Source organism: Eretmochelys imbricata, chromosome 2 (assembly GCF_965152235.1).
Source record: "Eretmochelys imbricata isolate rEreImb1 chromosome 2, rEreImb1.hap1, whole genome shotgun sequence".
In the NCBI taxonomy this organism is placed as follows: domain Eukaryota; kingdom Metazoa; phylum Chordata; order Testudines; family Cheloniidae; genus Eretmochelys; species Eretmochelys imbricata.
The window spans coordinates 184,848,798-184,874,152 of NC_135573.1; positions in this window are offsets into that span (position 1 = coordinate 184,848,798).

The window sequence follows — 25,355 nt, forward strand, 5'->3', positions numbered from 1 at the left end:
CCTCTGGCCAGGAGGGATTTTAAAGGGGTTTACCCTTCCCTTTATATTTATAACAGTATGTTACAAAATGTTAAAGCTAATCAAAGAAATTCCAGAAGGTTTCTGCTTGTAGCTCCCAAGGACAAGCAAATCTCAAGACTACAAACCATGTAAACACCACTGGAAGAAACTTGATTGTGAAAGGATTGCAGGGTTGTGTTATCAGAGCAATAAATCTAGAGATAAAGTGGAGCTATACCAAACTCTTCCCCGCCCCTCCTTTTTCCTATTTTCAAAGGGCAGGTCTACACTACTGCTTAAGTCGATCTAATTTACGTCACTCAGGGGTGTGAAAAAGACACCCACCCACCCCTGAGTGATGCAAGTTACAGTGACCTAAGTGCTGTCCACACCAGTGCTGTGTCAGTAGGAGATAGGCTCCTGCCGACACAGCTTCTGCCTCTTGTTGAGGTGGAGTAATTACGCTGATGGGAGAGCGCTCTCCTTTCGGCATAGAGCATTTTCACCAGACATGGTATGGCAGCTCAGCTGCATCAGTGCTGATCTAGCGCTTCTAGTGTAGACCAGCCCAAAGAAAAACTTGAGTTTAAACCCACACATTTTTAGAAATATCCTTACAGAAATTGATTTCTTTTGCAAACACAGTAAAATCTGCATTCTCAAATGGTTGGAAATGTTTTTACAGAAGATACTAGTTATTTCCAACATATGTTTCCACTTAAAGGTGAAACCTTTTGTTTCTCAAATGCTTAAAATGGCATAAGATTCTTTTATTGTATATTTGAAAATATTTTGTATCTAAATGCCAGCCTCTCTGTAATAACTCCCTGATATTGTTATATGAGTAGTAAGCTGTTCTATGTGCAAATATAGCAAGATCAGTTTGATGCCAGAGTAATTACTTCTATAAGAAATCATGTAAGTTAAATTATCATTCCAGAAATGGTCACGCAGAGTCAACAACTTAGGCTAAAGACTTTTTAAGAGTTATTTAATCTAAAAGACTGTTTTAAGAACTAAAAACTCTTACATAAAGAACAGTGTTTGGACTTTTCAAAAACAGAAGTTCATTTCCCGTCAAACTCTAATCAAAGTAAAAAAAAAAAAATCTCAGCAAATGGTCTCAATAAAAAGACAGACTTAAAACTAACTTTAAAAGGTATCTGGATCCTTCCTGCCAGGAGAAGAACAAAAGGCAACTAAAGGAATGTTGCATATTCATTAAACAGACTACACATTCAGGAGCTGAAAGTGTCACCTAAGCCGACCCCAAAGACAAGGAGCCAATGAAAGAGTGATAGCAACCAACCTGCATCTAAACAAGCATGAAAGAAGTGTGTTTTCCTGTAATTTCATGAAAATAAGAAGGGTACAAAAGCTTCTAAAAGTGAGCTCACACTCACACACCTCTGCTACTCTGCTTAGACTGCAAGCACTCCACCTCTCATCCCGCTCATCTCTATGAACATGCTGCCAGAGACAGATAAGAAAAATAGAGAGGACTCAAGAGGAAACCAAACGAAGTAAATCTCCACAAAACTTTAGCATGGATTGGTGAGAAAAAGTTAACTAAGACACTGCAAAAGGATTAGATTTAAAACTCCTGTTATGATTTTGTTGGAATATTGAACTACTGTTGTAACTTAAAAGACTAATAGCTTCTCCTGTTTATCACTAAGTGGTTAGACAATGAAATCCTGAAGAGGAGACAGGGGCTAAACATTGGTAAATGAGAAATAATAGAATTCCATTGGATTTAAAATTCCTAATATTGATTGATTGGCCTGCCTCAAAACAGCTCCTTAAATGACTTCTTCTAAGTAACTGATTTAAATATTGTCTTCAGTTTCACGGGATGTAAATATTGCTTTTTTTGTCAACTCTAAACTAGCTGGTTATTTAATAATAACTAACTGGTCCATCTGCGCTAAATTCTCATGAGTGTAATCTCTTTTAAAGGTCTCCACAGAGAGATACACAGAAGAATTCGTAATGGAAGTAACCAGTTTATCATTTGTGTTCTGTAATTTGTGTTGTTTAATTTTTTCTATTTCCTTAAATATTCAAATAGCCATGATTAGAAATTGTGATGATTTTGCTTGGTCTTGATCATGGTGTCCCCTAAGATACGTAAAGGATTCCATCTGACTAAACAGTGGAAGCCGCACCCCTGAACTGGCAGTACAAGAAACAATCAGGAAGAGCTGGCCTACCATTTCTTGCTTCTCTAAACTGACTATTTTTAGGAATTTTTAAACAAAATTGTTTGTGCAACAATTTAAAACTACCCCTTTTAGTAACACAGATCCAAATGGGCTCCTTTCTTAAAGGTGTATATGTTGTACTGTACAACATTTTTGCCTCAAAATGTCATATCCATCTCTTCTGAAAATGAATATTCTACAAAAGTTTTGACAGTCAGAATTGAAAGAGTGTTCCATAGCTAAGACATATGGCTGTGTCCACTATTATGGTTTAGGATTTATACAATTCCATCAATGTGCATGGCATTTTACATATGAAAACAAGCTTGTAACATGAATGCTATTTGAGTAACAACATTCCACAGCAAGAGGTAATAAACAAAGGGTGGAGTGTAGATAAAGGTGGCAACAGTGAAAGTTCATGAGATGTGTTATTGTTTCGCAGGGCTTGGTCATGACCCCTGTTGTATGTGCCTGATGTGGAGTAGTGGGTTACTTATACCCCTTTTATTCCCTTGCATGGGCTACCCATTTCACTGGGTAAAGGCAAGAAACTGCTCTTAGAAGGAGAAGATCGGCAAGCAACCAACCAAGCAGAAATGGCAGATCAAAGGGGATGAATGGGGGAATCAACAAAAGATGAGAAGTAGGCTGGCATAGCCTTAGAAGTAAGATGAGAAAGAAGAGTTTGAATTAAATAGCTTCATAGATTCCAAGGCTAGAAGGGACCATTGAGATCATCTAGTCTGATCTTCTGTATACCACAAACCAGAAAACTACCCCAAAATAATTCCTAGAGAAGACCTTTTAGAAAAACATCCAATCTTGATATTTTTCAGAGTAACAGCCATGTTAGTCTGTATTCGCAAAAAGTACTTGTGGCACCTTAGAGACTAACCAATTTATTTGAGCATAAGCTTTCGTGAGCTACAGCTCACTTCATCGGATGCATACTGTGGAAACTGCAGAAGACATTATATACAGAGAGAACATGAAACAATACCTCCTCCCACCCCACTCTCCTGCTGGTAATAGCTTATCTAAAGTGATCACTCTTCTTACAAAGTGTATGATAATCAAGTTGGGCCATTTCCAGCACAAATCCAGGTTTTCTCACCCTCCGCCCCCACCCCACACAAACTCACTCTCCTGCTGGTAATAGCCCATCCAAAGTGACCACTCTCTTTACAATGTGTATGATAATCAAGGTGGGCCATTTCCAGCACAAATCCAGGTTTTCTCACCCCACCCCCCCTTTTCCAAAAACCACACACACAAACTCACTCTCCTGCTGGTAATAGCTTATCCAAAGTGACCACTCTCCTTACAATGTGTATGAAAATCAAGGTGGGCCATTTCCAGCACAAATCCAGGTTTTCTCATCTCCCCCCCCACAAAACACACACACACAAACTCTCTCTCCTGCTGGTAATAGCTTATCCAAAGTGACCACTCTCCCTACAATGTGCATGATAATCAAGGTGGGCCATTTCCAGCATAAATCCAAGTTTAACCAGAACGTCTGTGGGGGGGGGGGAGGAAAAAACAAGGGGAAATAGGCTACCTTGCATAATGACTTAGCCACTCCCAGTCTCTATTTAAGCCTAAATTAATAGTATCCAATTTGCAAATGAATTCCAATTCAGCAGTTTCTCGCTGGAGTCTGGATTTGAAGTTTTTTTGTTGTAAGATAGCGACCTTCATGTCTGTAATTGCGTGACCAGAGAGATTGAAGTGTTCTCCGACTGGTTTATGAATGTTATAATTCTTGACATCTGATTTGTGTCCATTTATTCTTCTACGTAGAGACTGTCCAGTTTGACCAATGTACATGGCAGAGGGGCATTGCTGGCACATGATGGCATATATCACATTGGTGGATGTGCAGGTGAACGAGCCTCTGATGGTGTGGCTGATGTTATTAGGCCCTGTGATGGTGTCCCCTGAATAGATATGTGGGCACAGTTGGCAACGGGCTTTGTTGCAAGGATAGGTTCCTGGGTTAGTGGTTCTGGTGTGTGGTATGTGGTTGTTGGTGAGTATTTGCTTCAGGTTGGGGGGCTGTCTGTAGGCAAGGACTGGCCTGTCTCCCAAGATTTATGAGAGTGTTGGGTCATCCTTCAGGATAGGTTGTAGATCCTTAATAATGCGTTGGAGGGATTTTAGTTAGGGGCTGAAGGTGACGGCTAGTGGCGTTCTGTTATTTTCTTTGTTAGGCCTGTCCTGTAGTAGGTGACTTCTGGGAACTCTTCTGGCTCTATCAATCTGTTTCTTCACTTCCGCAGGTGGGTATTGTAGTTGTAAGAATGCTTGATAGAGATCTTGCAGGTGTTTGTTTCTGTCTGAGGGGTTGGAGCAAATGTGGTTGTATCGCAGAGCTTGGCTGTAGACGATGGATGTGTGGTTGGTCAGGGTGAAAGCTGGAGGCATGTAGGTAGGAATAGCGGTCAGTAGGTTTCCGGTATAGGGTGGTGTTTATGTGACCATTGTTTATTAGCACTGTAGTGTCCAGGAAGTGGATCTCTTGTGTGGACTGGACCAGCTGAGGTTGATGGTGGGACGGAAATTGCTGAAATCATGGTGGAATTCCTCAAGGGCTTCTTTTCCGTGGGTCCAGATGATGAAAATGTCATCAACCTTGATATTAAAATTGTCAGTGATGGAGAAACCAACATGACTCTTGGTAATTTGTTCCAATGGTTAATTATTCTCAGTGTTAAGAATTTACACCTTCTTTTCCGGGAATGGCGAACCGTGGCCACTGGGAGCTGCGGGGGGTGTTTGCCTGTGGACAGTCAACATCAGCAAAATGTCTTCAGCCCCCAGTCAGATTACCCTGATGGGCAGCAGGCTGCCCACTACTGGTCTAGCTTCTACTTCCAGCCATTGGATTGTGTTATACCTTTCTCTGCTAGATTGATGGGCCTATTATTAAATATTTGTTAAGACTGTAATCAAGTTACCCCTTAACCTGTCTTTTGTTTAAGCTAACTAGATTGAGCTTTTTGAGTCTATTACTATAAAATATGTTTTCTAATCCTTTAATCATTCTTGGAGCTCTTGTCTTAATCCTCTCCAATTTAAATTCTTATTGAATTGTGGACACCAGCATTGGACACACTATTCCAGCAGCGGTCACACCAGTACCAAAAACAGAGATAAAACAACTCTCCTCTTACTTAAGATTCCTCTGTGTATGCAGCCAAGAATTGCATTTGCCCTCTCGGCCAGAGCATCATACTAGGTGATCATGTTCAGCTGATCATTCACGAGGACCTCCACATTTTTTTTCAGAGTCACTGCTTCCCAGGATTGAGTCCCCCATCTTCTAAAAGAACAGGAGTACTTGTGGCACCTTGGAGACTAACTAATTTATTTGAGCATAAGCTTTCGTGGGCTACAGCCCACTTCATCAGATGCACAGAATGCAACATAAAGTAAGAAGAGATAGATAGATACACATAAGTACAGAGAACATGAAAAGGAGGAAGTAGCCATACCAACTATAAGAGGCTAATTAATTAAGATGAGCTATTATCAGCAGGAGGAAAAAACTTTTGTCGTGATAACCAAGGTGGCCCATTTAGACAGTTGACAAGAAGGCGTGAGGAGACTTAACATGGGGAAATAGATTCAATATGTGTAATGACCCAGCCACTCCCAGTCTCAAGTTAATGGTATCAAGTTTGCATATTAATTCAAGCTCAGCAGTTTCTCGTTAGAGTCTGTTTCTGAAGCGAGGACGGGTCTAGCCTAGACCAATCTACACAAGCGGTCCATTTCCTGGACACTACTGTGCTAATAAATGATGGTCACAAAAACACCACCCTATACCGGAAACCTACTGACTGCTATACTTATCTACATGCCTCCAGCTTCCATCCAGGACACACCACATGATCCATTGTCTACAGCCAAGCTCTAAGATACCACCTCATTTGCTCCAATCCCTCAGACAGAGACAAACACCTACACAATCTCTATCAAGCATTCTTAAAACTACAGTATCCACCTGCTGAAGTGAAAAAACAGATTGACAGAGCCAGAAGAGTACCCTGAAGTCACCTAATACAGGACAGGCCCAACAAAGAAAATAACAGAACGCCACTAGCTGTCACCTTCAGCCCCAACTAAAACCTCTCCAGTGCATCATCAAAGTTTTACAACCTATCCTGAAAAATGATCCCTCAATCTCACAGATCTTGAGAGACAGACCAGTCCTCACTTACAGACAGCCCCCCAACCTGAAGCAAATACTCTCCAGCAACCTCACACCACACAACAAAAACACTAACTCGGGAACCTATCCTTGCAACAAAGCCCGATGCCAACTCTGTCCCCATATTTATTCAAGTGACACCATCATAGGACCTAATCACATTAGCCATGCCATCAGGGGCTCGTTCACATGCACATCTACCAATGTGATATATGCCATCATGTGCCAGCAATGCCCCTCTGCAATGTACATTGGCCAAACTGGACAGTCTCTATGTAAAAGAATAAATGGACACAAATCTGACATCAGGAATCATAACATTCAAAAACCGGTAGGAGAACACTTCAACCTCTCTAGTCACTCAGTAACAGACTTAAAGGTGGCAATTTTGCAACAGAAAAGCTTCAGAAACAGACTCCAATGAGAAACAGCTCAGCTCGAATTAATATGCAAACTTGATACCATTAACTTGGGTTTGAATAGAGACTGGGAGTGGATGGCTCATTACACATATTGAATCTATTTCCCCATGTTAAGTCTCCTCACACCTTCTTGTCAACTATCTAAATGGGCCATCTTGGTTATCATGACAAAAGGTTTTTTCCTCCTGCTGATAATAGCTCATCTTAATTAATTAGCCTCTTACAGTTCGTATGTCTACTTCCACCTTTTCATGTTCTCTGTATGTGTATATATATATCTATATCTATATATATATATATATATCTTCTTACTATATGTTGCATTCTATGCATCCGATGAAGTGGGCTGTAGCCCATGAAAGCTCATGCTCAAATAAATTTGTTAGTCTCTAAGGTGCCACAAGTACTCCTGTTCTTTTTGCAAATACAGACTAACACAGCTGCTACTCTGAACCCCATCTTCTAAGTATCACCTACATTGTCTGTTCCTAGATGTATACATTTATATTTACCCATATAGCACATATTGTTTGCTTGTGTCCAGATGACTAAGCAATCCATATCATTCTCTGTCAGTGACCTTTCCTCTTCATTATTTACCACTCCCCCAATTTTTGTGTCATCGGTAAACTTTATTCGGGAGGATTTTGTGTTTTCTTCCAGGTCATTAATAAAAACGTTAAATAGTGTAGGGCCAAGAACCAATCCCTGCAGAACCCAACTAGAAACACACCCATTCAGTGATGATTCCCCATTTACAATTACATTTTGAGACCTATCAGTTAACCAGCTTTTAATCCATTTAATGTGTGCCATGTTAGTTTTATATTGTTCTAGGTTTTTTAATCAAAATGTCATGCAGTATCAAGTCAAATTCCTGAACGAAGTCTAAATATATTATATCAACACTATTATGTTTATCAACCTCTATCAAACTTGTAATCTCATCATAAAAGGATACAAAATAAGTTTGACAGGATCTATTTTCCATAAACCCATATTGATTGGCATTAATGATATTACCCTTCTTTACTACTTTATTAATCATGTCCTGTATCAGCCGCTCCATGTTTGATTGCAGACTGACAGATCTCTAATTACGCAGATTATTCCTTTACCCTTTTTAAATATTGGCAGAATATTAGCTTTATTTTCCAGTCTTCCGTAACTTTTCTCGTGTTCCGAGACACATTGACAATCAACATTAAATGGTCCAGCAAGCTCCTTAGCCAAATATTTTAAACATTTTTGATGCAAGTTATGCGGACGGGCTGATTTAAAAATGTCTAACTTTAGTAGCTGCTGTTTAACAGCTTCCTAAGATATAAGTGGAATGGAAAGAGTGTTATATGCTATGATTGCATCATCTTTTTTCCCCCCAAATACAGACCAAAAATATTCATTGAACAGGTCTGTGTTTTCTGCATTATTATTGATTATTCTATCTTTCTATCTAGTAATGGAAAGTAATAGAAATAGGCAAGGACAAAAGAAATCAAAGCAGGGTGACTCAATTAGGGGGTGACATTCAGATTGGCAGGTGAGTAAAATAATTTAAAAAGCAGGACATTGAAAGGATTTGAGGCCTGTAATGGGAGAATTAGGAAGCTATAGAGCAGATGGTAGCCATTATGGCCAGATTAAGGTAGTCCTGGCATTGGTGCTGGAACTAGGGGTGCTGCGCCTCCCTATCCCCCTCACTTGAAGTGGTTTCCATTATATGCAGGGTTTACAGTTTGGTTCAATGGCATTCAGCACCCCCACTATAAAAATTGTCCCGGAACCCCTGATTATGGGGCCATAGGCACACCATGACATGGGGTCCCCTATGGCACTGCCACCCACTTGAGTGATGTCTCTAGGCTCCCTCCCTCGTAGCAAGGGGTTCCCTTCCCTTGGGAACCGTGGGGCCAATAAGAGGGCAGGGACAATAGTGGCAGGGACGTAGCAGTGAGTCCCAGAGTGGCAGGGACAGTAGCAGTGTCAGCTGAGTTGGGCCAAGCCCACTGTACTCTTCTCCTACCACATGCAGAATCCTCTATGGGGCAGGTGTTGGCAGGGCCTTAGCCCCTAGAGCAATGGATGCAGTAGTGGGCTTAAAAAAAAAATTAAGGCTATCTGACAAAGTCAAGGAGGGAAGGATAGGGCCAAGAACTGCAGAGAAATCCACTGTAGTGGATACACTTGAGCACCTGGAGATCATAGAGGATTGTATGGTGGGGGAAGAGACGGGAGGAGTGAGTAATGTTGGTGGCGAGCAAAGAGAGGAAACTGAGACACTAAAAGATCTGCAGGAGTGCAGTGGAGATTAAACAGAGGCAGCAGGTTGGTAAGTTTGCCCAGACCTGAAGGTGAAAGGAGATAGTAGGAGAAAGAAATTGGAAGAGAAACAATGTGAGGAAAGTAGAGACTACAAAGGGAAGAGGCTGTTGGACTAGTAATAGCTGAACAGCTGGGGCAATTACTCCTAGTAGGGGCAGAGAAATGTTTTGGGGCAGGCAGACCTGGCTATTCCCCAGGTGCCCCTGTGGAAGTACAGCAATGTCTCATAGGTGGTTTCCAGAACTCTTCCACATAAAGAAATCCCACTGATATAGCAGCTGTGTGCATTCTCATGTGATTTTCTAATTTGGAGAGGGGGGCAGAGGAAGGAAATTGTTGATCAGAAAAAACCTGGGGATATCAGTAGTATTTGACCAGAGAAGCAGAGATCTGGTATGAAAATACTGGACTTGCTGCAAAAACTGTGACCATGTGCAGGCACTTTCATCACAGAGAATCTAAATCACCAGTTCTCATTAGAGACTGGTTTGATGGGAGAAATTAACTTCATAAAAGGGTTTTAATAAACAAACACATGGTGAAATAATTATGTTCCATCACTCCATAGAGCACATTGTAGCAAAACCTGTTCCAGAGACAACTAGATGGTTTCACTCATTTGATGGAACAATAAAAGTATTTAAAAACTCTCCCACTATTCAAACACAAAGAAATAAGCTGCTGGTGAGCAGGGAATCTTGCAACTGCAAGATAGAAAAAAAATAGAAATTAAATATTGTTAAGATTCCATTGGATCCTGTCAGTACGGTTTAAACAACAGTGACTATTCACCCCGTTTTGCTGCTAATGTAATCTCAGAAGCATCACACTAATTCCACTTACAGATTTTATGGTAACGTTTTAAATTAAAATGCCCTGAGTACACTTACCTACACGTTCAATGTGGATTTAATAAGGTGGCTATATGTTCATTAAGTAGCCATTTGTTTATTAACTCTTCAGCATCCCACCAATGTGTACATTCAGCAAAGCTATGCTTGCACTGTCCTAAAGACAACAACATACTTCATGACGTGGCTCTTTAACACATCAAGCTATAAAACTGCTTGTTCCTTCAGTGCACGCTATGAGACCAGTCCGGCTCCCATTAGGGTAAATGGTAAAGTTCCAGTGACTTCAGTGTTAGCAGAATTGAGATCTGTTAATGGCTTGCACTGAGGGATAGAACCAGAGTAGACTAGAAAAATGCATTGTCTTAGAAAATATATTAACTAACAAGAGAGGTAATATTTTCTCCCATTTTAACCAGCTCTAATTAACATGCAAGAGTTGCTATCTAATCTAGACTATGGGTAGGATTTCCAAAGGTGTCTAAATGGTTTAAGAGTACAAATCCATTTGAAAAATGAATAATACTCAAGCGGCTTAGAGGAAAGTTTTCAAAACACAAAATGACAGGTGTCTATCTGCCATTTGTGCTTCTCCAAAACTCCCCCTTAAATTCTTTGGAAATGCCACCATATGCCTTTTTTTCAGCCACAGTTTGAGCCAATCATTTTACTGTGGGGAGTAATTATCTTGGTAGCATTATTCTTTATTTCTTTTATTTCATGATTACAGCAGCAGATTCCCATATCTTTGGATGGTGTATGGAATGGACTTACATCTTTAACAGCCCCTTACAAGTCGTCTTCCTTTGGCAAGAATCAGTATGAGAGGATTTAATTTCTTAAATCCCTCAAATTTGCATCTCTCAACTTCATTCGTGGTCAGCCTTATGCTCTACTTCCTTTAGTCTCAGCTCTATAAGCCTTCTATAAAAGAGTACCTTCTTTTGTATGTTGGACATGGGTTACCATTGCAGTCATCGTGTTCACAACTGGTGCAAGACTGCAACTTTTCAGGATTGTCTAAGCATCTCCTTTTTTGTGACAAAAATCAATATCTTTGCCATCTACATAAAGTGTTGGTAGGCCATTCATTTCCATTATATAGGAGGCACACATGGCTTTGGTTTTATCAACATTTTTTAGTCCCATAGATTTTGCAGCTCTCCCAAATTATCTGTGGTTGTTCAGTCGTCTCTCCAAGTAAGGCAACGTCACACATGTTTGAGGTCCTCTAAACAGGAATCTTTATATTTCACAGTTCCTATTTTGGCCTCCATCAGCTTTGTTATCAGATAATCTACTCAATCATTAAATAATTTAGGTCAGAGAAAGCATTCCTGAGTCTACTGAAAGGCAGTCTGTAATACAACCATTGACTCTCACATAGCTAAATGAACTGTGGTACAGTTCTTCCACTAGACACACTAAGCTCTCGGGCACTCCATACTAGTGTAGCAGTATCCATAGTGCTGATGGATATTCCTTTTTTTTTTTTTAAATACTTTGTGATCTAAAGTTTATAAAATGTGGTTAACTGTTTTCCTCTCTTATTACTCTTATATGCCTCCTTTTAATGTCTTGCCTCCTGCCAGTACTGGGTGCGGGTGTGCCAAAATACATTGAGATAATCTATTCTCCTTGAAATCTAGTGTGAAAGCCTGTTCTTTGGAGGTTTCCAATTCAGTTGTGAAGACCCAAGGATTGGATAGTTGAGGTAGCATTTTAACTTGGATGTATTTTTACTGATTATCTGAAGCAAACCGCTTCATTCATTACCACTACTTGGGGCAGTCTGAAAAATGAAACCATAGTTTGAGAGAGAAAAAAAACACATTTATGATTGCAGTCCCAAATTAAATTAGCATGAGCACTGGAAGCCTTATCATTTTAGGGAGTGTAATCTGAACATATACTTATGTTTCAGATATACAAAATTTCACCTTGTACAGTAAATTATGTCTAAATTTCAAAACAATTTAATGCAAACTCCCACCATACTTTGAGACTACTAAAAAATCATCATCTAACCTTAACCCAAATAATTAGTAACAAGAAGAAAAATGATCACACTAATAGGGAAATACAGAAAACTTCTCATGCTACCCAAACACAACAGAGCTAATGTCTATTCCCAAGTCATGAAATGTGCAGAAGGCGGGATGGGAGTGGGAAAGCATCTATAACAGCTAATTGAGCAAGTCCCCAATGAACTACAGAAGATCAAATCTTATTGATTGCTGATTAACAGTGTGGCAGAATGAATTTTGTCTTGTCCAAAAACACGGCCAGAAAGAACTGTTTCTTCACTGAGTGACACATATAATGATTTATAGGCATGCTGCTGCTAGCTACTTTTCCACTCTTTATTTGCTCAGACACAGAGACCATGCATCTGCATGCCTGAACTTAGGGCCAATCATCCTGCTAGTTGCTTGCATGCAACTGATGGGATAATTAGGCCCCTCAAGTTTGGGGATGTAGACAAAAATACAATTATTTTCACTTATTCAGTGCAATTCCCTTGTGTATTTGTGATTCCTTTACTTAAAGGAAAGCTCAGTTTATAATGGTTTCAGTGTGGGAAGAAGACCTTTTGCTAGTTAAGTGTAGCATGTGTTTTTTCTTTAAAATCTTTCTACCACCAGTACTTCCCACCCTCAATGACAAGCCCTCATCTGTCCATTAAACAACCAAAGAGTTCTGCACACCCAAACGTTATACAATCAGAATTGGGTATCCAAAATTTATCGACTCATATGAATTTTTTGCAGTGTTGTTGTAGTTGTCTTGGTCCCAGGATATCTGAGAGACAAGGTGGGATCAATTTGGTCCAATAAAAGATATTACCTCACCCCCCTTGTCTCTACTCCTATGAGCTCCATTATGCTGCATGCTCATCTGTTCAATCACTTGCATTTAAGATTGTTGTAGGAACTCTCAGTTCCTCATTCTGATGGTGAATAGAAAAAAATGAATTATAAAAATTCATATTAAAAAGATACTTTGCCAAAAATTTATCGTTTGTACTGTGGTTACACCCAAAGATTTGAAACACAATTGGGGTCCCATTATGCTAGTTGCTATACAAACACATGGAAAGACATGCTTTGAAGATCTTACACTCTATCTACTGTATTGCATATAACAACCTGTAATCTACTTACATTATTGGTTTTGTAAACTCTCAATTACAGATTGGCCCAAAATAAATCCTTGAGCTTTGGGAAGTGTAGCTCGAGATTCAGGTCCGAGTTTCATGGCTGCTTCTTCTCTCCATTAGGGAACAAGCCAAAACCCCAGCCCCCAAGTCCCCTAGTTCCAAACTTTGGGGGCTATTGCTAATCTAAATATAGAAAATAGAAAGGGCTGTGCCCTGGTTTCAAATGCTAAATCCAAAGCAAAACTATCATCAAACCATTTTAAATATATAGCATCCAAACAAGCTCAATGAAATTTAGTTTGCTTTTCCTGCTTTGACAGAGGTCGTCACTGGTACTTCCACCCTCCCCTTTCTTCTGGGAAAAGAAACTATTTTCCAGGTGATCTGACAAAAGAGACTGATAACTTTTTATTTCATATACTTGGACGTGGACGTGCTGTACCAGCCAAATGACCTTCTTTGTGTCACCCTTCAAGGAACTTGGCATCTGTTATAAAATTCAGGTTACACTTTCCTTCTATTAAAAACATTTTTCCACTCTCAGTGTCAGATCAGACAAACTCAGACTGATATTGCCAATGTGTCTAGTCTGCTACATACAGTAAGTGGAATCTACAAACACCTGGTCATTCTTTCCTTACATCCCTCTCAAAGAGGAGACATAAAGCTATTGACTGGGTTTGACAATGAGGAGAGACAAGAACACAGCCTCTCCCACCTAACTAGGGACCTGATTTCATCAAAGTTAAGCATGTGCTTAAGTGCTTTAAGTCCTACCGAAATTGCTAAAGGATCTGATCCTGTACTCACTGAAGTTAACAGTAAAGTTCCCATTGAACTCAATGGTGCAGGATAAGATCCTCAGCTGGTGTAAATTATCATAGCTCCTATTACTTCAGTGGAGCTAAAACAATTTACATAAGCTGCTTAATGTAGGCCTGGCTTGACATAAGTAGCATGCTGCATTTTTAGTGGGCCTCATTAGGAAGGTGAATGGAAGGTTAAGTCATAAACAGGGGCTTGACAAACAGTATGCTGGAGTCAGGATGTCTTTACTAGCTAAGATCAGTAGCAACACCCTGATGCTAGGGACTATGGGACAAGGTAAACCTGGATTGTAATGATCCACATGAACAGCACCTGGACAGAACATCCTGTACAGGAACTGATTCCTGCAAAGTGACTAAGCTAATCCAAAAATGTGTGATGTAATGTATAGCAAATTCAACGTAATGAGTAAATGTATATAAAGGAAAAGGTTGTCTGTGTGGTACACCCTATATCTACCCCCTACACTTGCATCTGATCAACTTAGCGTAGCTTTGCTATCTGCCCAATAAAGAAACAGGAGTGATGAAATCCAGAGACAGAGTGTTTTGGATCCCAGAGAACTGCATGAAGTGTTCTCCCAGAACTGGACAAGGTGTTCGCAATAAGCCAAATGGAAAAGGTCTTGGAGGGAATCCCACCACTTAAGTGCTTTGCTGCTTTAGGGTTTAGGTTGGATAATGGTAACATATAATGAGAATGAGAGTTCTTGACTACCCTTCTCTAGATACTTGCCTGTGATACAAAAATAGATGTTGACCATATACCAGAAAAATGGATCTATGTAATAAAATTCTGTTGGTTGCCTTTGCTGGACTTCATTCATTAATCCATCTCCCAATGCAACGGTTTCTAAAATTCCAATCTCCTGAGTGGTTCCAAGCAACCTCCACTCAAAAAAATAAATAAATAAATCCAACACCCAGAAAAGTTTTTCTTCCCCCCAACATGGTAATTTCCCCACAAAGGCATAAGAGAGGTATGATGGCATAGTATGCTTTAAAAGGTTTTATTGCCATTCATTTGAGATGACCTGTATAATTTACACAAAGACTCACCACTCATGAGTGAAATGAATATACCAAACTCATGTCAATCTTCATGCCAAACCACAGCAGCATGTGTTCTCTCTCTGTCTAATATGTTACATAAAAACTGTGGTAAGGAACATTATTTAAGTTGTAAAATGAAGTACTCAAAAGTTAGGAAATGTCAGATTTAAGGTTGCTTGGAAAACCCATGACATCTAAATCCCCTGCCCGCCCTGTGTGCAGATGCATTATAATTCAGTCTTTAATGACAGGATCGTATACTATTTTTCCCACAGGACCACTGCTTTATTCAGTGCACAGGATGGACACTGTTCCGGGAATAAATCGGGGCTACGTAGTGAATGAGACTTTTTGTTTGTAGGATCCCTGCTTCATTTGCTCTAGAAGTTGGAGATTTTTATAACACCAGCTCCCCATAACAAATTAGCATGAAGTTAAAATTGTTGCATTGATACCATTTCTTATGTGAAAGTGACAAGTATTATTACCTTATTTTACAATGGGGAACTGAGGCACAGAGAGATTAAGTGACTTGCTTAAGGTCACACAAGAAGTCCATAGAGGGGCTGGGAAATGAACCCTGACCTCCTGAGTCCCAGTCCACAGGCTTAACTACATGCCATCCACCCCCAATCCTCATTCTATCTAACTCCTTCTGGTTATTTTATTTCTATCGATAACCTAAAATGTATTATTTAAATCACAGTGGGAAAATTGCATGTGAGTGATACCTATACTGCACATTAGAGAGCCTGGCATCACCCAATAGGAGGTCAGAGTGCAAATACAGAAGATAGCTAGGGTAATGGTTTAAGAATGCTGCTGGCTCATCCCTCATAACCAGCAAGTTCATTCACAGCAACAAGCAAATTCAAGTTTTAATCAGGTTAATCAGTTAAAGATTGGTCACAGGAAATCATGCAACTGCCATCCCCATCTACTCATAAAACAGTGGTGTTGCCAGCTCAGTTTGTTAGGTTTGAATTCTAGAAGGAAAAAGGAAATAATAGGGGATAAAATTTCTTGACCAAGAGAACCCAGGTGTGCAACAAATGCAATCATCTGCACAGGTACGTATAGTAGGAAAGCATGACACCGGGGTCTTGCTCTGAATGTTGGCATTTTGTTCCGTGCTTCAGCTGGATCCAAATCTACGTAAAGAGTATAAGTTTCCCACTAGTGATAATACCTTAGATGTAATATTTGCTTCAGGCACACGTGAAGCTAATGAATGGACTTAGGCCCTCCATAATGACAGAGCCTACCAAGGAAATAGCAAAGCTTGCTAGCTTGGAAAGGCTGCATGGGGGAGCTCACAGCTGATATAAAGCAACTTAGATGGCTCCTACATCAATCACTTATCATCCTCTGGTGTTGGGGGCATGTTGAGGACAGGGCAGTGTGTACTTGCACTCCAGCAATGCTCAGCTGGCATATAGCCCCTTAGAAACCAAAGCCAGCTGGCATAAGATGAGCAGCTGATAGACTGCTCTAACTTAGTGGAGCAGTGCAAATATCAGGAAGTCATAATCAGCACCCTGACTGCCCCTTCCCATCTTGCACAGAGCAGATCATGCCACAGAACAGAATATGGGCCACGTACTTAAGACACTGGAGGATCCAAATTTGACAGACTCAGGCCAAGACATCATCATATCACAAATGATGATACCTCTGAAAAGGCCATGCAGCAGGAGCCCAACCCTAGGGGTCTATTTGCCTGTGCAGTCAGTGCACCGTTCCCACACCCCATCCCATCCCACCACTACTTGCAGTCCATCCCAGAAATATGAGCTCAATCAGGCAGATGTTGTAACAGCATCCATGTCTCTCTTGTGACATAACAGTAATGTTCTCACTTGAGGTTTGGATTCAATGAACCCCAAATCAGAAATTTAGGATCTCCTACTCCTAATAAATACCAAGGGAAGACGAAATCCTACATGCTTCCTAACCCACACCCCACTCAACATTAGCTATTCATATTAAAATGTTTATTAGCTTGCCCTGCCAATGTATCCAGGACATAACATCTCTGTTCCTGAGGTCACATTCCTTGTGACTGTGCTGGCAGACTGAGAGATAAACCCAAAGCCCGTAAGTGCCATGTCTGAATTCATGGGCTCATATAGCTTGCAAACGGAGATTACAAGAGCAGGTGGTCAGCTCGTTAAATCCAGCCTCCTCCTTTTTCACCACCCTCTCCCCACCCCCAAACTTTCTGGATTGTGAATGAGTGTGCCTAGTCTTTTAAAAGCACACCAACTGTACTGCTAAACTCTTTAATGCATTTGGTGTAAGAGCTCAGTGACAAGAATCTGCAGCTGTTCAAGGGATGATGAGGTGGGTGAATGGTAGCCAGATCTGAAACATCTACCTCGATTTAGAGGCCTATCATTATATGTATGTGAATGCAGAGGAGCGGGGGGGGGGGGGGGAGGGAGAGAAGAGAGAGGGGAAAATAGAAAACTCAAGTTTTTCACCCCCTCCCCTCCCCAAACACAATAAAATATTCAGGATTGGATGGTGATGACTAACACTTATATGAACCAGGCCATACTGAAATTTAAAACAGCAATAAAAATAATGTTGCCATAATTAAAACTTCTTTTTTGTTTAAAGTGGATCATCAATACGCTATTAAATGTTACAATACACAGCTCTGGGGACATGGCTTTAAGTCAATTTAAAGGGGTTTATGTTAGAGGGCAAGACGAAAAAGAGATGTAAGATGGTTTGTACATGAAATAGAAGAGCACTGGAGAGGACACAGGACATCCACTAATGCCTAGTTACTGTAGTTTTATAGGCCTTTCCAATTTGCCAACAAGAATACTAGTAAACCCCCCTCACATACACACACCACAACAAGCCTTTTGTGGCCCCTGTAACCAAACAATATTTATAGTGTTTAATGTATAACGTTCAGTGTTTTTAGTTTTCAACATTGCAAGCAGAGCTGGGTAAGTGCTAAAATAAAAAAATCAACTAGTATTCACTTATATTTAAAAGTGCATGTGATTTGGCTGTTCGTACCCCTTTTGTGTTTGCTTTCTGTGAACATCTGAGTGAACAAGTGCCACTATACCAACGTTTGCAGAAAGCAAATTTTAAGCTAGCACACAAAGTATGCACACCAGAAAAGGCAAGTTTTATATGGATGGGACACAGACTGACCCAACAGGGTTTCTACATCTTTAAACTCCTTAGACTCAAGTCCTATATGGCTCCCAGTAGGCCTGTGCATTGGGATTTGTGGGGGCAGGGCAGGAGCTGTTGAATACAGCTGATAAATCCACTGGCCACTGACCTGTGTAGGACAAAGGCACTATAGCAGTGTGGGCTGCTTGTGGCCTCAAAGCTGGATGTGTCAGTTTATGTTGAATTGGGAGTTTACAACAAATTGTTCTGTGCTATTGGAATATTAATTTACAGCAATTGCCTCTCTTTAAAAATAGTAATGCCGGGGCACCACTGGCCACACATTGTAAGTATGCAGCGTCTGTAAGAGGGAATGTTTTTAGTAGGTAGAGCAGGGAACTAGAAGCCAAATTTCTTATCCTACCCCTGCCACTGGCTCAGAGCTTGGCTTTGACAAAGTTACTTAGGCTGTATGTGCCTCTATTTACCAATGTATAATATAATTATTTACCTGCCATACAGGGGTTTTGTTAGGGTTAATTCATTAATGTTTATAAAGATCATCAGATGACAGTTGCTAAAGATCATCTGAGATCATCAGAGGACAGTTGCTATGGAAGTGCAAAGCACCGTTAAAATACCAGAAAAAGATTCAGCACTCATGCATACTTTTTTGGTGGTTTTTTATTTGTATTTTTAATTATCCTCTTGCAAGCTTGAAAGTAAATACCACTCTACTCCTTTACTTCTTCCAGACTGACAAACACTAATTCCTCTCTCTGCTCCTTCAATTTCTAAGGGGGAATAAGGTAACATAGTGCTTGCTTCCTTGTTTGTCATCAGCATTATTAATGTTATCAATAATGTCAATACAGTTCTTGGCACAGGATGTGTTGCTAATATGACTTTGCTCCCTCTGCTGACTGCTCTGGGACTCTACAGAGAGTTTAAGCTACTAAATACAAAACCCAAGTCTATTCCCTATCACACTATAATGGTGCTTAAGTAAATCAAATTTGTGCCTTAACTGTCAGTGTCCCTTTAACTTTTCCCTCGTACCTTTGCTGAAGATACTTGTACCTCTAAAAATAAGTTGTGATATTGATTTGTCTGTATTAAAAATTAATTATATTCATTTGCTTTGCTTTCGATAATTGTAGCAGGAAACCAGTCCCACATCTCTACTGTCCTAACACCAAGGTACACTCTTTCAGACATTGCATTATAGATGAATTTGACATGTACTGAGTGGTAAGCATTTCCTTTCAAGCATTAAACAGCAAAACATACCTGGAAAATTTTCCTGCACAGATCTGCTGATGACACAATTGTCTTTAGTGTGGCAGGTGCTCTGGGAATCATACTGTTTTAACATTGACTTTAGCTGTTTGTAATAAAGAGGTTTTTTTTTTGTTTTTTTTTTTAGGACTTTCATCATAGGATATTTCCTGTTGTGAGAAGAGCTCACTCAGAAGTTTGGAAATGCCAGATTCTGCCCCCTTTTCCATCTGCATTATGATACAGTCTTTAATTACATGATCACATGCTATTTTTCCCCCAGAACCCCAGCTTCTCTCAGTGTATGGGATGGACACACAAGGAGGTAGAATTAAGGTTGCCTGGACAACTGTAAATCTGACATTTCCTAACTGTTGAGTACTTGACTTTGCAACCTAAATAACTTTCCAATGTGTGTGTGTGCACACCGTTAATTTGTAAGGCACAAGCTATGCCACTGGCTCAGGCACCTGCTAGGACTGTTAAGTGAAAGCAGAACACTGGGACTGGAAAAGACACTGCAACCACATTCCACTGCAGCCATGACAACAGCAAAGCAGCTCAGAAAGGGTCAGGTGCAATTCAGGCTAGATCTTAATTATCTTTCAAGAACTGGGTCAAGCATCTCTAAATTTCATGCTGGGGGTTGTATTTGTATTTGTTTCTGGCTTTAATCAGCCTTCACTTGATATCTCATAACTTTCATAACCCACAAGTTGTTTTCCTTACTTGCTGGGATAAGAGGAACTTGAGACCAACACAATTCCCAGACTGAAAAACTAGAAGGTCTAGGGAGCAGATCTGAAAACAAGTTCTTGGAAAAATATGTGCCCCTCTAACTGCAGGTGATTCACTTAGATGAACATTCACAAGGAATATGGGGTTGAGGGAGGGGACGTCAATGTGCAGTTAGGAGCAGGAAAAGGAATAGGGTTATACAGCAAAATTATTTTGTTGAGCAGGCAAAGGCCTCCCCCACTTATTACAGTGTGTATCAAGCATTGCCAAGTTGGTTTCAGGGGATGGCAGGGGGAAGCCAACCCAACTTTGTGTCTTCATGTGCTGGGACGCAAAGTATTAATTAATAGAGTTCTCTTTGGTCTGAAGACTGTTTCTAGAAGGAAGCATAAGCACTAGTCAGACAGGGTAGATTTATGGCTATGAGCCTAAACTACACATTGTTCAAACACCACTGGCTTTCCTTCCTCCCCAGTATTTTGGTAAGTAGAACAGTCTAAAATGTGGTTTGTACCACAGATCTATATAATTTATTTGTAACAGATTCAGCCAGAGAGTAGGCAGAGAAGTTGTAACTACTTTAACAAAAATACTAAAAGTAAATGCTAAAAAAAAATACTAAAACTTCCCAACAGATTTGCTCTGAGCTGCTGACAGGTGTTATGTTCATCATCTCGCCCTGTAGATTAGAGCCAAAGTCACAGAATGTTTCAGCTGAAGAAGGAAAAAAAAAATCCTGACACATCTCCCAACCTTCTCACAGACCTATCACTTTGCTGTGGGGGAGTTGCAAGTTTTTTATAAACCCTGGGTCAAATTCAACCTTGCAGTGTGAACAGTTCTATTTGTTTCAATACGTTGCTCCTATTTACATGGCAGTTGAATTTGGACCTGTGATTGTGGCTATGCAAAATAGCTCTGAAAGAAAAAAAATAAATCACAGACTGGTACTTCAAAGGCATAATTTTGTTCTCATTATTTTAAAGTTCACAGATCAAATCAGCCATAGACAGCAGAGGGCTCCTTTTGAGCCCGATTCAAAGCCCACTGGAAGTCAATGAGAGCTTTTCCATTGACTTAAAAAAACCCACTTTGGATCAGGACCTTTGACAGAAAGATAAGGAATCAGGACCCACCTCCTCACATGAGCCAAAATGGGGACCTTCCCATGTCTGTGGATGAAACTCACACAACAGAGCTTCTATGGCAGTCACGACACAGCCATATCTGAGTGTTCTATCTAATTAGGCAGAGATGTGCTAGAAAGGGGAGAAAGAGAGAGAACATATAATGGCATGCTATAAACATTGTATTGACCTGAGTTTGGGAAGACCTCCCCATTAAAGACTGGTGAAGCAGGTCAAACCAAACAAGTGCCAATAAAACCTTTACACAACACTATTTTGTAGGTTGTATACACCACATGTGTTATAGAAAAAGCTATTTTAGGAATGCTTCAGAGAGATTTTTAATAAAGGATTTTGGTATCCCATCAGCTGTAAAGCCAGGCACCTTGATTATTAGGAGTCCAACTACACAAGGCTCTGGGGGAGAGGAAGTTTACATATAAACATTTCTACAAATATGACTTTTAAAAGCTGTTTCTATACTTAAAGGCTACTCAGAAACTGGAAATTCAGCTCTCTGGGAAATTCCAACATTGACATTTGTTTTTGTTCTGAATCAGAAAAAAAAAGGCCAAGATTTAAATGTTTCCCACAAAATGAAAATTCAAAAATAAAAATTAAATTTGGAACCATTGAGATTTCATTTTGACAAGGCAAAAGTGTTTCTTTCAATACATAACATAGCACAATATAAAATACATTATATGTAATAATACAATTAAACTAATATTTTATTACACAAAACTCAAAGTTAAATGAATCAAAATAAGCAAGTTGAAATGAAACATTTCAATGTTATTGAAACAAGAACAGAACAAGTTGTTTCAACTTTTTCCTGTAAAGATTTAGTTGAAATAGACACATTCCTACAAAATATTTAGATTATGATAAACATAATCCTGCATTTTCCTCTGGAAAACTGCTTTGTCAATACAGTTTCAGCTAGCTTTACTAAAAAGGTCAAAGTTAAACTCCTTCACCTTAAGCCCATTCAGGTGTAGAAGCCAATGCTGAACTCCCCCATCGTGAAGCTGGAAATCATAGAATATCAGGGTTGGAAGGGACCTCAAGAGGTCATCTAGTCCAACCCCCTGCTCAAAGCAGGACAATCCCCAACATATGGTGTTGTTCCGTTCTGGAGGGATCTTTTTTAATCTATCTTTAAACCACTGATGCTGCCCTTTTTAGTGTATCCAAGAAGTAGGCCTGTTTATAACAATCATGATGCAGTGACAGTCTCATAAGAATGACCATACTGGGTGAGACCAATGTTCCATCTAGCCCAGTATCTTGCCTTCTGACAGTAGCTAATACCAGGGGCTTCACATGGAATGAACAGAACAGGCAATCATTGAGCGATCCATCACCCGTTGTCCACTCCCAGCTTCTGGCAGTCAGGAGCTAGGGACACTCAGAGCATTGAGTTGCATCCCTGCCCATCTTGACAAACAGCCATTTGATGGACCTATCCTCCATGAAATTATCTAATTCTCTTTTGAACCCTGTTATACTTTTGGCCATCACAACGTCCCGACAACGAGTTACACAGGTTGACTGAGTTGTGTGAAGGAGTTCACAGTCGTACAGCTTGCAATACTGCATTACCAAAGCCAGCATCATCTCGAGCCTGCTGGGTGAGCGCATAATATGATGTAAACATGTGGACGGACAACTAGGTAATATTCTGGATCAGCACTTGAGCTAGGAAAGCTGCCGAAGAGGCTCGTGGCCTGGTTGAATGGGTGGTTACAATTGCTGTAGGGGGCACCTTAGCCTGGTTGTAGCAGTAGTGGATACAGGTAGCAATACAAAAAGGGATCCTCTGGACGATCTTTCACCCTGTTGGCCACTGCGGCGACTTATGAAAAGGCATTGAGAGCCTCTCAGATTGAATGCCTTTACCTGAAGTCGAGCATGTAAAAGTTTCCATTTGGCCAGGTAGGTTGCTCTGGTAGAGGGTTTTCTGTTGCCCCGCAGGACCTGGACACCAGCTGAGCACAGCCACTCATCTGCATTCAACCATGCAGCAGCGCTGTCAGGTTCGGATGCAACAGTCTGCCATTGTTTTGAGACTACAGGTCTGGCCAGAGCGATAGCTGTAACGGGGCAGCCACCGAGAGGTCCAGCAACGTGTCAAACCGGTGCTGGCACAGCCAAGCCGGCACTATGAGGATTACTTTTGCTCTGTCCTGCTTGATCTTCATGAGAACTCTGAATTAATGGCACTGGAGTAAATACTACTGGAGGGAAGGCATACACCATAGCTGCCGACCACAGGAGCAGGAAAGCGTTCAACAGGGTGCCTCTGTCAGCCCCCTTGAATCGAACAGAAAGCATGGCACTTTCTGTTGTGCCTGGATGCAAACAAGTCCACCTGGGGAGTCCTCCACCTTTGGAAAATGAGGCTGACTAACTCAAGATGGAGCGACCACTTGTGGCGAGACAAGACAGTCCTGCTGAGGTGATCTGCCAGAGTGTTCCTGGCCCCAGGGAGGTGAGCGGCCATGAGATAAATGGCGTGCTGAACACAGAAAATTCCAGAGCCTGATGGCTTCTTGCAAAGGGCTGAGGACCAGGCTCTGCCTGGCTTGTTGGTAAAGAACATAGTGGCAGTACTGGCCATCAGGACTTGAACCACCCTTTTATATGAGGCAGGAAATGTTGACAGGCCAGGCTTACCACTTTGAGCTCCTTGACATTCATGTGTAAGAAGTGATCATGACTCCACCAACAACCTTGCATGCCGAGGTCGTCCAGATGGGATTCCCATCCCAGATCCAAAGCACTGGAAACCAGGGTGACCGACGGGGTTGGGGCCACGAAGGGGACTCCCTCCAACACCAATGCGGGTCCAATCACCAAACGAGCGACGACAGTATGTGGTCCGGAACCTTGACTACCTGTGTCTATGTTGTGTCTGCTGGGGACGTAGACCAATGCCAACCATGCCTGTAGGGGCCTGAGATGGAGCCGTATATGCCGGACCATGTAAGTGCAGGTCACCAAGTGGCCCAACAGCCTCAAACACATGTGAGCGGTGGTGAGAGAGTGGGTTTGCATATGTGAGATTAGGTCTGACATAGCGCGGAATTGGGCTTCGGGGAGGAAGGCTCTGGCCTGAGTAGAGTCAAGAACCACTCCTATGAACTCTTTGCATTACACCAGAACTAACGTTTATTTTTTCTCATTTATCAAGAGACCTAGATCGCAACATGTGGAGCAAACCAGCCCAAGGTGCTGCCTCACCTGATACCAAGACTGACCCTTGATCAAATTTACCCATACCTCAACAACTGGCTGAACAACCTGACACCTCAGGTAAGTGGCCACTGGTGCCATGCACTTTGTGAACACTGTCGGGGCTCACGAGAGACCAAAGAGCAGCGCCGTGAATTGGAAATGGCACTGGCCGAACACAAAACAGGAACCAGCTGTGTCCTGGGAAAATGGAAAAATGCACCCTTCAAGTCGAGAGCAGCGTTCCAGTCTCCCGGATCCAGGGAGATCATGCAAATCTTTTCCCAGTGGAGGAGATAATTATTTGTATGAGAAATACCAGTTTGGTGGAAATATCTGTGTCAGGTTGATTTTTTTAAAAGAATGGCTGCTCAGTAAAGCTGATGGCAGGTAGGGGGGAAATGTTAAAATAAATCCTAGGAAAGATAGAAAGTCAGAAGTGCACAATAGATTTATTTACACCTGAGGTCACAGTTTGGAAATGGCACTGGCCGAACACAAAACAGGAACCAGCTGTGTCCTGGGAAAATGGAAAAATGCACCCTTCAAGTCGAGGGCAGCGTTCCAGTCTCCCGGATCCAGGGAGATCATGCAAATCTTTTCCCAGTGGAGGAGATAATTATTTGTATGAGAAATACCAGTTTGGTGGAAATATCTGTGTCAGGTTGATTTTTTTAAAAGAATGGCTGCTCAGTAAAGCTGATGGCAGGTAGGGGGGAAATGTTAAAATAAATCCTAGGAAAGATAGAAAGTCAGAAGTGCACAATAGATTTATT